The following is a 14,209-nucleotide window of genomic DNA, read 5'->3' as shown; positions in this document are numbered from 1 at the left end:
AAGAGACAGAAGATTCTACCCAACGCTTGTGTCTCACCAATAAAGGCACAAACTGCCTTGAAACAGCTCTCCCTTGACCAGAGCAGGAGGACAGAGTCACCAAGGAAAGACATCCATCCCTGAATACGTCGTTTATAATCAATATTCTCTCTTTCACACAGATTATGTATGATTCGGAGTCTAAAATATTATCACAGGAAATAATTTTTCTTAAAGCTGCTCCACTATGGTTACATTAGTTTCAACGTCCCTCATATTGATAGAATCCTATTCCTCGTGGTTTGGGACTGCCTTTCCCAGAGTGGCCTTTGATGAAGACTTTCTAAAGCCTCATAGTTTGCTTTCCTTCCCCCAAACCACCTGTCACGTCCACCCCGACACCCCAGGAGAAGGGAATGTCTGCTTCATTTGCTATTTAATTTTGCAGAAAGCAATTACATTTGACTACACCAGAGTCTTCCACTTGACATGATTCACTTCACTTCAACAGGAAAAAATGTGGATCAGCAGAAAGCAAGCTGACCCCAGCACAGCTCTTAAGAGCACAAGTTCTCGAGTCTCTGCTGGGGCCAGTCCTCATTTCTTGTACCGCCTTTTTTGATCACTTCATCTTAATCACAACCCAATGACTGGGATTCAAATGGCTTATTGATAAAGGCTAAGTTATATTCTTCTGCTTACGAATTCAGGAAAGCATGGAATGTAGTTTAGAAAGTTTTCCATCAGAAAAGTTAAAATTTAAAAGTTCTGGTTTATGAAATGCTTAACAGTTAACCACACGGAAAACTTTGATTTTAGATAACCGAGTTTGCAGTACATCAAAGCAGAAAGAATCGACAAAAATACAATCCTGCCACCTTGTGGTACTTATTCAAAAGCACTTCACCACCTCATATTTTAAAACAAATTTTGATTTTTAAAAATGTGCTTATTTAGAAAAACATTAATCACTTTAATTACTTTAGAATCGTAAATGCTGATAAGAAGTACTTTAAAATCTTAAATGCTGATATTAATGGTCATAAAATTTACAAAAATGTTTTAAATTGTCAATGTTTGGCTTAATGAAGTTGTTTCTAAGGTCAGAACTAAGTCGGCTCTTCAAAAGTAAGATGTAGAAATGCAATAGTGAGCACTTGGAACTCTCAATAAACTCTTCACATCAGTAATGGATGGCGCTCTCCTTTCTGGTAATTAAATAACCCTCATGTTGAATAAATGGACCTGCTAATTTTTTATTGCCCGCTAGATAGCCTTGCTTGATCAACTTTAAATTCTGAAGTAGGATGAAGTATGGTAAAATTCTATAGCACCTTGACTACATATATTTTATAGCTTAAATTGTACAGACTCCCAAATAAAAAATTATGGAGTTTCTTAACATCATGTTGACATAAAAAAACTAGTTTTAAAACAGTGGATAAAAATACAGGACCACTGACATTTTCAGAGCCCCATCTGTAACAATTAATTCCTTTTAAGAAAACTATTCAATGAAGACTACGTCTCTTGACAGATAAAGGAGTGGAAGTTTATTCTGTGAAAATAAGAACACCAATTACAGAAACATATGATGATGGTAATACTAGGATGGACCATATGGAATTCTATTAATAAAGGTCAAAAACTGTTGAATATTGCTCAGCTATAATTTAGATAGTTCATTGTAAGACCTAATATTTATTGAGAGCCTTCCTCTAAATCTGTGATTGAGCTGATCTATCTCATTAAATAATCCTCATGTTAACCTTGTGGAGGAGGTAACCCCATATATCCCCAACTTACCAACAGGTCATTGAGGCTTGGGGGTCAAATAGCCTGTCCTAAGTGACAGCCTGTCTGCTTTCAGTTTCCAAGCACCATTTCCAATAGCATAGGTATTCATATAGATAAAAGTAGAGTATCTGCTTAAAATGTTTCTGAAAAGTAATAAATTAGAACTTCTGGCCAAATTTTTGTTTGTTTCTTGTCTTTCTTTTAATGAAAGCTCTAAATTACATTTATGTTGCCTTCTCACTATTAAAACTTCCAGGAAAGTAGGCAAGGAGACTGTTGGATTTTTCTGTTCTACAGCATCATCTGAACTTATATCTTTGGTTCAACAAACACTGGTCATCTCTTTTATCTCACAGTGCCAGGACTCTGCCTTCCCTTTTTTCATATATACCAGCAGTTTTTCACTTGCATGCCAGCATCAGTGCCTCAGACCTTTATAACTATGGGCATATCTGATTTCTCCCTCCCCTCTCACCCACCCATCCATCCAGCAAATCTCTGAGAACTTGCTATTTGTACCAGGGGCTGAGGACAAAAACATGAAAAGGCAGAGTCTTTACCTTCAAAAATTTTAGGAGAGACAATGGGACAGTGTAAGGAAATTATTTCAAGACACACATGCAGAGAGTGTAATGGAATTTGGGAAGAATAGCAGCTAATTGTGTTTTGAGGTCTCTATTTTTGTCCCTTCCATCTTCAAAATCATTCTCCAAATAAGCTTCACATTTAATTGTACAGCTGTGCTAAGTGTTTACTTTTATCACATAAAGTCTTGTACTATGTTAATAGAAAAAAATACAAAACAAAAAGTTTTATCAGGGATAATGATTATGCAACTAAATGTTTTCACAATCTTTTTAGCTTTTCTGTTGACAAGTTAAAATGTCCAAATAAACCACTGAATGGCTACAGGAGAAACAAGGATATCAGTATTACCTATGAAGTCCATAAGTAAACTCAGAAAAATAGAAGATTAAAGAACACTAAAGAAACAAAGATTTTTCAAGTTTGTTAGCTTTAAATTCCATTGTTTTAACCAAGCACCAGCTTTTAAAGCTCTATCACAGCCCTTTCTTTACTCCATTTCCCCCATTAGCTTTTTAGATAAACTGCTTTTCTTAATTTTCTCCTTAAATGTCCTTAAAATTAGACAAATTTCTCTACACTTCTTCAATCAGACCAGCTCTGCTATCAGATTTTAAATTGCCAATAAAATGTTAGTTAATACATATACTTACAAGTGCATATGCATATGTATATGTATATATACACCATAATATACACTATAATTATATATTTTTAATGTATATACAGATATATAATTACACTTTACATATTACAATCACATACAAATGACATATGTGAGATAATTTTTTTATCTTTCATCCAATACAATGTAGATGGATTTGAAGAATTTTCCCTTCTAATTTATTAAAGAAATTTCTAATTAAATCATTAATAGTATATATTGCTTTATGATCAAAATTATGCTAATTCATTCAACAAATGTTTATTAAGCATACTTTATATGTATCACATATATATAAAAAGGACAAACACGTGCTGAAAGACTGGGACTTAGTCTGACTGACGAGCCATGCTTCCATAAGTAGCAATTAGGATGAATTGCCTTCCCTCCCTCACAAGTTATTCTAAGGATCCACATGAAGCAACACATGTAAAAGCACTTATAAAGTATTAAGTTGATTCTAAAGCCAATAATCAGAGACGCAGGTCATTACAAAATACGTGGGCAAATAAGATCACTTAATACTATAATTGAGATGAAATTTATCTTATATATCCAAAATATTCTCAATTAACCATTAATCTCAGTGGCATATTCATTTGTGAATCATAGGTTCTATTTGGTTTAACAAAGTACGTCTTTTTTTTAAATAATCACAAGCCAGTTCTAAAAAAATTACATCATAAACCACAACTCCTGGTCATCTATTTGTCATTAACTAAAATCTAAGTTATTTCAGTGATTTTTAAAAAAACAATCAATCTTTGCATCTGTATCTATACCGTTATGAAAACAGACATTATTTGACCATTAGCAATCAGATCTCTTAGTTCCCTCACTACTCTAAAATCATAGTTTACAAACACTTTTGGAGCCCATAAATGAAAAATTAAGTAGAATTTTAAAAAATGGATTCATTAATTTTTCACTAAAAATAATTAGAAAATTTTGCCATCATATGCAAGAGTTAATTTAGGCAAAAAGCTTGTTTCTCCTTTAAGATTCAAGAATTTTCATTTATGCTAAGCAGAAAAACTTCCCATTTGCACTTTCAGCTCTAAGGCATGATGTATCTTTTCTTTAAACTGTTAATACCGATGAACTCTACAGATTTAACTATAAAAGACTTAAAGTTTATTTGTCCATTATCTTTTTGGTGTACCTCTCTTTAAATAAAACTAATTAAAATCTATGTCTTTGTATAGTAAGCCAACTGCAAAACTCCTATAATTATTTTCTTTAATTTTAAGCTAGTGAACAACTGTTTTTGAAACTTAAACTGTTTTAAAATCATAATTCTAAATTAATTCTTAAGAGTTAATTCAACTACTCTTAAGAATTTTAAATTTATGTTGAACTACACATGAGTACTTTTGCTAGCATTCAAGTCAGCTTAAGTTACAGAAACAGTATATATATATACTGTTATAAAATATATACAGTATATAAAATATATATTTTTAATTATGCTAGAATTCAGCAGCTTTAAGAAGCATTCACAAAATTTTGAACATTTCAAAAGAACCACGCAGCTGATGCTTACATATAAATCTAAAGACCTCTGTTTTGAAAACATACTATAAACATACTAACATCATTTCAAGTAAGGCTAAATGAAGGTACTACATTCTGATAGAAAAGCTCAACATAAAATTCTAAATCATCTGCAGTTTTAAGTCACTTCATAATGGCTTCCCCCAGGGAACCAAACAAATTAAAAAGCTGTTATGAAACTACAATTTTAAAGATCTTTAACTAAAAAAGGACTTTCTACAGTTCATCTCAGTTAACAAGGAAAGGGAAAAAAATGCCTTCCTTCATAATCTCCAAATAATCCTCCAAGTCGTTTTTTAAAAAACAGCTTCTAAAATGTCCCAACTAGAAAAAATAAAAACAAAAACAAAAATGGCTGAACTGAACCTTCTTTCACCTTCCCAGATGGGTATGTGGAAGCCAACTGCCTTTCAAGGTAAGGAACCACGTTCAGGACCACTTCAGGATCACAGAGGGGCAATTCTCTCCAGTTAATGAATTACATGTAAGTACTCACAGCTGGTCTATCACTAGGCTACAGAAAAAGTCTCGTGACACACGCGCCAGCCACTGTGGCTTCCCTGGGCTGCTCTTCTCATCCAGGCCCAACTGACACCCCTGGTGGCCCCAGAGCTCCAGGAAGCAGCCCAGGTTCCATCCCTCCCCCAAGGCAGTTTCTGTTTAAAGGGGCAGAGACTCAATTTATTGATGATGACTGGGCCTCCGAAGGGACACAAAAAAAATGTGAACACAGTGACTTGCTATGTTTAGGATTTTAAAGGGCGCAGGAGAGTTTCTTCAGGTTTTCTGAGGGTGTAACTGAGTCAGTGCTCTTATGGCTTCTGGGGGTGTCCTTGATCTAAAAACCAGGAGTAGTAGGGGGTTTCCCAACTATTGAAACATGTTTGGGGTGGCGAGTTGAACAATGAAGATGCAAGAACGAAGGAAGACTTGAGGAAGAGAAAAGATGAAGGAAGGGATGAAGGCAGGAAAGGAGGAGGGGAGGGAAGAGAGGTGGGTAGGAGGGGCAGGGAGAGAGGCAGAGAAGAAGAGAAGGAACAAAGGAGGGAAGGGAGGAAAAATCAAGCTGACAAGCAAAGCCAAACTGGAACGAGCAGATAGGAAGGCTCAGAGAGAGAGATGGAGAAGCTAGCTGCCCACAGCCTTTCCATCCCCAGGAGGCCCCACAGTACTTCCTGCAGTTTGAGCCCAAGATATTCCACTCGAGTCCTATAAATATACCACTTACTGGAGCAGAGGTGGGGATGGGGTGGGAAAGAAAGAGAAACACATAGTTCTTCATTTGTTTTTCTCCTACACAGTCTGCAGTGCTACTCAGAAGGTAGGAAAAGACGGATAAAATCAACCAAAGGGAAAGGAACTGACATCTACAAAAACAGGGTGGTGTCTATTATAAAGCAGAAAATAACTAGTAAATGTCCAAGTTGGAGCTTTTAAAAAAGAGCTTAAAGTCTAGAAAATTAAGGAAACTTTATGATAGGAAAATATAATGCAAAGGAGTCAACATCACAGATTTTCTTTTAAACTATGAGATTAAAATTAATAATAACAAATATAGTACATATCAGAATTTGGAGAACGCAACTGAAGTAACATTTAGGGGAAATGTACACTCTTGAATATTAAAATAAAGGCCAAAGATTAGTGGAATAAGGCTTTATCAAGAAAATTGGGGCAAAACCCAACAAAATAAACCTGAAGAAAGTAAAAGGAGATAATAAAGACAATGGCAAAAGCCATTAAAATAGAAAACAAATATATATTAGATCAACAGAGTCCAAAATGGGTTCTGTGAAAATGACTGTAAAACAAACTGTTAAACCCCCAGTATGATTAATTAAGAAAGAAGAGAAGGCAGAAATAAGCAGTATCAGGAATGAAAAAGGAATATAACCATAATTTAAAAGATATAGATTAAGTGGGCAAGTTGATAGAAAAATATCGTTTACTGAAACAGACTGATGAAGAGATACGGCATTTGAACAGTCCTGTATATGCCACTAAAGAAAATTAAGTTGATGGTGAAAAATATTTTTGCAAATAAAACTCCCAGACTAAACAGCGTCATCAGCAAGACCTAGAAATCATTCAGTGACCCAGCCTAGGTGGTCCCTGCAATGGCCAAGAGGAGGATCAGCAGCAAAAAACCACCCAAAGTGGCACTGCCCACTGAACAGGGCAGAACTTTGGTGGGTGGTCTGAAGAGATGGAGAAAAACTGAAACGAATGCCATGTGGTTAATACTAGATAAGCAACATGAGCCCGTGTGAGATACTCTGACTCCAAGAAACACTTGGAGGAGGGTCATCAGCCGGTGAAACATAGATTATCCAGTCATTGCAAACTAACATTCTAACAAGAAATGTTTAAGTCGTTAGGGATACAGAGTTTCTATAAAGGAGCTGAAATGTGATTGCTGACAAAATATGTAAAGTAGGTATCATACTCAAACTCCACTCAACTTCCTACTTTGACAGTTACATAAACTACAAACTACAGAACAACTTGTGTTATTTATTCCCAGGAATGTAAGTATAGAAAAACACATCAGAATTATTATAACACACAATGGTTAGTTTTATCAGTCAAAAAAATACAAATTATTTGTAATTTGAAGAAAGCTTAGAATAACTAATAAACTGATTCTCCTCCTTTTGTTCTCATCTAACACATGGTGCCAGTACATAAAGTCCAGTATAGAAAAACATGGAGAATATGCTCTATTTTTTACAAAGTAATGAAAATGATTTCTTAACTGCATGATCTGACCCCTAAACTATCATGTCTTATACTTGAAGTCAATCTTTAATTTTAAAAGCATAGATAATTGGATCAAATTTTATGATGATGATTTTCTACATTTAGTAATTACAATTTACACTAAAAATAGTTTCTTTTTACATTTTCTTAAACATAAAGATTTTATCAAAAGATTAGACTACTGCAGTTACTAATTAATATATTATTAGTAATATATTATTAAATATTATTAATTAACTAATTATTAAATAGAATATATTTAATAGTAAAATATCATAACTGCAAAAAATAAGAATTCATTACTTTTTAAAATACAATTTCTTCATATATAATGGCTCCCTTCCATCTCAGGCATTTAAACATCCACCTCTGCCTGAAATACAGGCCCTGCCCTGTTGACTGTTTCTAGTTAATGATACTGAAGATTCTTTAGACTTCACCTCAAGTTCCTTCCTGAAGGGAGTCTTTCCTGAACCCTTAGACCAGGCAATGTCTCCCCATCAGATGCTCTCAGAGATCTGAAAACAGCTGCTTTGCAGAATCAGATCACCTGTATAGTAGAAGGTGGCACATTCTGATGACCCTGTGCTTTTCTCACTGTTGTACCCCCGGCGCCGAACACACCGATCTAGAGATCGGATGGGTGTGAAGGAGAGAAAAGGGGGGACAGTGGAGAACACAGCAAGTGCTACTTCTATTTTTAAATAAAGTCCTTATGTAAAAGGTAAAATAATTTCACCAGAGTCTTTGTGAAAGCTGGGAGAGAACTTCAAATCTGAACCACTTTTAAGGTGCTTAAATAGTTAAACCACAACATTCTCTCATAGATGCCAGAAGATTCCAGAAGTCTTAAGTTTAAAGAAATATTAAAATTTAAATTTACATTAAAAATTACATTTCAAATGTTTGCCATAGGAAAAATAGAGGGGATGGTAGTATTATCACTACTGAGGGACTAGTATCCACGCACTAGTCTAAGTACTTACATAGTATCTCACATAATCCCCACAATAACTCTATTTTACCATTTTATAGGCAGGAGAACTGAGGCACGGAAAGACTAAGAAATATACCCAAGTTCATGGGCATAAGTGAATCATTTTTTGAGTCAGGCTTAGAATCTGGCAGCCTGATGCCTGAACGTACAGCTCTATCGCCTCTACAAAGAACAAATATGACAGCTCAAAATTTGAAAGAAGTAAATTATGGAATTTTGAAATTTTTTCATATTTTTAATTATGTAGCAAATACAGGCCCTAGTAATTAAATAAATAATAATTAAAATAAGGCAAAGACAATAAATTTACATCACATTCCAAAACATAAGCCAGCATTAAACTATTGACAGAAAACTCATAGACGGTTTCCCACATTCTATTAGTCAAGTCTTTCCTGCTGTGCACACCAGCCACCCAGCAAGAGAGCCCAGGACGCACACATGGCGCTAATGTTCTTTATACACAGCGCTAGGCGGGGACTCTGGCAGTGAACTAACAGCACAAGGCAGGAATGCGTGCTACGTGTGTATATACACACAAACACACGCGTGCACTGCGTGTGGACAGAGACTATCACTCAGGCCCTCCATCTCCGAAGATGAAAGTCCCCTGAATATTACTGAAAGAAAAGAAATTAAGGCCTCTTGCTCTGTTCCAAGTGGCCCTCTGAGCAGACGCAGTGAAATAAGTTATACGAGACTGGCTGATTCCAGAAAACACCAGAACTGGATGAACCACAGATGACTGGGAAGTGTACTGAGGAACCTAGAATCAGCAACCCTAACTAACCTTCAGTCCATAGCCTAGAAACTCAAAGATCAAAGACTAACTCTGAACGTTGAAGGAGCTTGTATAAAGCCACTGCACCAAAGACATATACCCTGTTCCTTAGATCTTGCTTCAGAACTACTGACTCGTTTATCACGTAATTCTTAAAACCTGATTATCTAGCTTCCTGGGCCTCAGGAGATTAATAGCAACAGAATGAAAAGGGCAGATTGTTACCAGTCACACAGAGGCTCAAGAAGAGATCATTTTTCTGTCTTGTTAGGCTGAGAGCCACGTGGTAGACAACTCCTTATAGACAAAACTCATCATCCTGGAGCTGAACCTGAGTGGTCATCAAACCATCATCACCTCAGAAGGGTAAATAAAATAAGGTTAGAAGGTTGAAATGAGGTTAGGGGTCCGAAAGTCTGTTTCAGTTATCTGAATGCTTCTCTTATGTCAGATGCTTCTCTTATGTCAGATACTTCTCTTATGTCAAATACGCTGGGAAGCCTACACAAATAAGTTGCAACCATTTAGAAATTGGAACACGCCATCCTCTCTTAGGCTATTTATTTAGGACTGAAATGGAAAGAATCCACCCCTCTGAGGCTGGCCCTGAAAGGACTGCTGTATAATGAGAACAATTCATTTCAAAAATGACAACAAATAAAAGAATTGCACAGTATGCATTTAACAAAAATGTCACTATCAGACCACCATTTGAGAACATCCAAGGAACAAAAATAATACTGAGAAATATTATTAAATAAGAAAAACTGGATTAATAAGACTGACAGGGAATTTGGACTTCATTTTTAAAAACTGAAGGAAATTAGAAGTGTACAAGTTCCAAGATGTATTGATAGCACATAAAACACTCTCTTTTAAACTGAGAAACTATAAAAGACAATCTTAAAATATTTCACTTTAATATAACATTAACATTCATTAATATAACATTTTAAAAAAATTAAGATTAGAAGACCTATTGTTCCATAGTGCTGTGGGTTTTTTTTTAGGACAATAGTGATGCTATTAATTCTTCGGGATCTAGGGATTGTTGATAAATTTATTTCTGCATATAAAAATAATAACTGAGCATTTACTACTCTATACAAATTATGATAGGTACGTGGGACATAAAATCCTAGTGAAAGGAACAGACGTTGATCAAATAATTCTAACATAGTGGAGTAAATTCCATCGTGGATGAAAGATATTAAGGCAGTAGTTATCCCAGGACTGACTGGGTACTTAAGATAAGAGAGAAGTAGCAGAATTCAGGATGATCAGGGCGTCTGGCTGTGCTACAGAGCACATCTTGGGACTGTTAACTGTGGCAGAATACAGGAGCAGAAGACTGTCTGCAAGGAGTGATAAATGAGGAGCCCAGCTGGGATGGGACGGGCGGTAGATGTGCTCACAGGGAAACTGAGGCCACTCAAGGGCAGCTCCAGAATGTCTATAGAGGAGCAGTTCAGAGGCAGAAAGGGTTAGAGACACTTCCTGAGGCTGAGTTTCCATACCAGGCAGATTACTTCTGCATGTGTTTGTGTTTCCTGGTCGGCTGTTTTACATAGATTGTCTGTTTACTCAGGGAAGCTCTAGTGTGTTGACAGGTGATGGAGGTTCTGAGGGGCTAAAGCCCATCCCCTGTGCCCCCTGCACTACCAGGGGTTGACCTGGATCCCACAGGTAAAACTCAAGTGGAGGCACCCCATCATCAGACAGGGGCAGGATCCCTGGCATGCAAACAAAACCTGAAGAGTTAAAAGAAGAGAGGGCCAATGATAGGACCTAAGGACACACCAGCAGTTAAGAGGGCTGGGAGGGGAAAAAAAAAGGGAAGGGGCGGTAATACGACTAAAAAGGACAAGGTCAAGGGAAGAGAACTAGCAGAGCTCGGCGCTCCTCGGACTTGACGCTGGACAGTTAGGAAGTCACTGGGCATATCTGCAAAAGAACAATTTCAGAAGCTTAGGTTGCAGGGTGGTGAGGAAGAAGGAACACCCACCCCACAGCCGCAGAGATGGATGCGGAGTGAGGAAGACGAGGTCTAGGGTGAGGCTGGGGGCTTGCTGGTCCACACACATGGCCAGTAAAGTGGAGATGAAAGATAACTAGAAGTGATGCATCCTGATAAAGCCAAGACCCAGAGGACACAGGAGGGAATTAGCTCTTTATAATTATACGGAGAAATTTATTGTATGACGAGAACACTGGTTTCAGTTGGTATTATTACTGGGATGCAGAGGCCTTCATTTGTTTCTTCATGTATTTCTCAGCATGTACTGTGCTCAGAACAATACTCAGTGTTGATCAGTTACCGCCACACATAACCCCTGCCCCACCTTGAGGTTTGGTCCATGATGCTGGTAGATAATATGTAAATGGTAAATATTTCTATTAATCCATGAATGGATTTTATCTTCTTTATGTCCCCCTAGAATATCCAAGGGGCCACAACTACCAAAATAATTTTTAAATAATAATAATAATTTTTAAAAAATAATAATAATGTTGGTGGGGGGAGGCAAGCTGGTCCAGTGTAAAAAGTATTTCTCCTTTGAACTCCTAAAAAACATTTTCTGTATAATTTACTAACAGTCACGAACAAATATTACTGCATTATTCAAATTAAAAAGAAAACTTTCATGTATTCAGATCCTATCTTCTTAATTATACTCCTTGAAGATGTTATAATTTCTTTGCATCGTTTCAAATTCCAATGCTTTCATAAAGATGCTAAACATCTTTTTATTTTAGGAAGAGTAACATAAATCAAAATTATAGAAATATGTGCATGTTAGTAAACTTGTAGTATGTTGTTACTGAAAGAGAGAATTAACATTTATGTTCTGTTAGCCTACAAAATGCCAATGGCTCTCTACATACATCATTTAATGTTCAAAACACCCTCATTTTTCAGATGAGGAAACTGAGCTTTAGAGAGATTAAATCATTCACTGCAAGTTACACTGCTAGTAACTGACAGATCCAGGACCAGAGATCCTGAAGGCTAGTACTTTCCACCCTACTATATATCCTCTACTCTAAATGATGTGCAGAAACATTTTGACCATTTATATACTTAAGCTATAACTTTTATTCAAACATTATAGGTTTTTAAACAGGTATTAGTTACTAAGATAAAAATATATTTATTGAAACATTCTATTCACTTTGAATATATAAAGTGATTAAATATTAATAATGATAATGGTAACATTTATTGAGTGTTTATTATTACGTGCCAGAAGCTATGCTAAGTGCTTTTAGAAAGACTATTTTATGTATGCTTTACAATAATCTCAAGAAGTAGGTACTATTATTGTTATTCTCATTTACAGATGAGAAAACTGAGGCTCCGAGAAGTTAAGGTCATTGGTATCAAGATCACAAGTGGTAAAATGAACAGCATTATATGAACCTATTTTTTGCAATGTCCTTTCCATTAACAATTTAAACTCCAAGAAAATTACTATATTATTTAGACACAGGTTTTCCTCTAAATTACAAATACACTCAATACTCTGCTGAGATTTGGACATTCAATTAATTAAATAACAAGCAACATACTGAAACATGGGTTTCCACGGATAGTCTTTCAACTACAAATGGGACATTCAATTTAAATCCCAATTTTAATCCACCAGTCTTTTTATAGCAATGGCCAGTCAATTAGCAAGTTTTAAAACAAGGATGCTATAAGGAAAGCTAGCATAGTCAGATGATGATGACGATGATGATGATGATTTTAAAATTCTACAGGAAATCTGCCACTGCTATTGACAAGAATTATGAAACAGAATCTCCAAAAACTGGCCAACTGTGAACATAGACAGGATATCATCTGAATATCCCAAAACATTCAGATTTTACAGAGTAGTCAACTACATAAGAATACCCACAGTAATACGCAGAACTTAACAGAAGGCTGGGAAAAACCCAAGTATACATAAAGTGACTATTCTTACTCAACAGTAGATGGCGCTAACACATCATATGCTATTTGGAAAAAAAATTGCTGTCTATTCCGTTCTAGGAGACATTTTTACATACACAACCCGGGCTATCTTAAATTAAGTATAATCTTGTTTATATAAGATTCTATATAATTTAATTTCTAACCAGTTTCTTTTAAAGCTGAACACACAGTCATCTTATACACAAATCTGGGCCATTTTAAAAAAACGTATTGCTTAACTACAGAATTAAAATTTATAATATGTTAACAAACTTAATAGACATACTGTCATAAAATTTGAAAAATTGGGGGAAAACAAGAACAGATAAAAGAAACTCAAAAATAGTACCTGAATATTTTGAGGTTAGAGTTGCCAGAAAGTTTGAAATTATTTCTGTAGTCAACTATAAGAACGTTCAAACATCCCCCTAAAACCTCTAGTATTTACAATAATGGATTTCCCTATCTTTCTATGAAATCCTTTAAGACTACACAGAATATTCCAGTTTCCCTGACAGGTAAGAGAACACAGTCCTCCCCCCACTTCCCAGACTTTTATACATTGTAAATAATAATGCCAACCCAGAGATAAATAATCTCTTAATATTGGGCTTGTAAGTATGCAATCAAGTTATTTTAATTGGTCTGGAAGAGGAAAAAAAAATATAATTATTTATTATGACTTGTCACGTTAGTCTAGGATGGGAGTTGGGGGAGGGGAAGGCAGGGAGTGATAGAAATTGTAATAAATACAAATGATATTCATGATTAACATTTAATGATTTGTGGCATAAGACAGTGATCTCAAATTCTAGAAGTAAATCTAATTATATGCCTTTGACGCAACACAAAATACCAGTACAGCAGTATTTTTAGTTGAGTTTTGCTTTTGCATATATCAAGCTCCACAGGTGGTTATCCTGTCTACCTACTGACCTGCATAAAGAGAACTGATTACCATAGGATATCTTAACCTAAATGAGACCAGAATTGTAGAAAATACATGAGTGGTTGTGTTTTGACTCCTAGCCCCTAGGCCCAACACTTATACACAATGATACCTTGGCAAGTCACTTAAATACCTTTTAAACTCAATTTCCTCATTTACAAAACAGAAGCAAGGTAGGATTATAG

General features: G+C 35.7%; 1 protein-coding gene across 3 annotated transcripts in view; it reads right to left on the bottom strand.

Moving 5' to 3' along the window:
• Positions 1–14,209, bottom strand: part of TSC22D1 (TSC22 domain family member 1) — a 109,700-nt gene that overhangs the window by 26,049 nt on the left and 69,442 nt on the right. The window contains exon 1 of one of the 3 annotated variants that reach the window (XM_072976289.1): positions 5,076–5,193. The exons of the other annotated variants lie outside the window; for them this stretch is intronic. The gene's annotated coding sequence lies outside the window, so the exon portion shown is untranslated. Of the gene's footprint in view, positions 1–5,075; positions 5,194–14,209 lie in introns of those variants that run through there. 3 annotated transcript variants of the gene reach the window in all.

The sequence above is a fragment of the Vicugna pacos genome, chromosome 14 (genome assembly GCF_048564905.1).
Source record: "Vicugna pacos chromosome 14, VicPac4, whole genome shotgun sequence".
Taxonomy (NCBI): domain Eukaryota; kingdom Metazoa; phylum Chordata; class Mammalia; order Artiodactyla; family Camelidae; genus Vicugna; species Vicugna pacos.
Note: the sequence above shows the minus strand (reverse complement) of the source record. Positions and strands in the feature narration are given on the sequence as shown.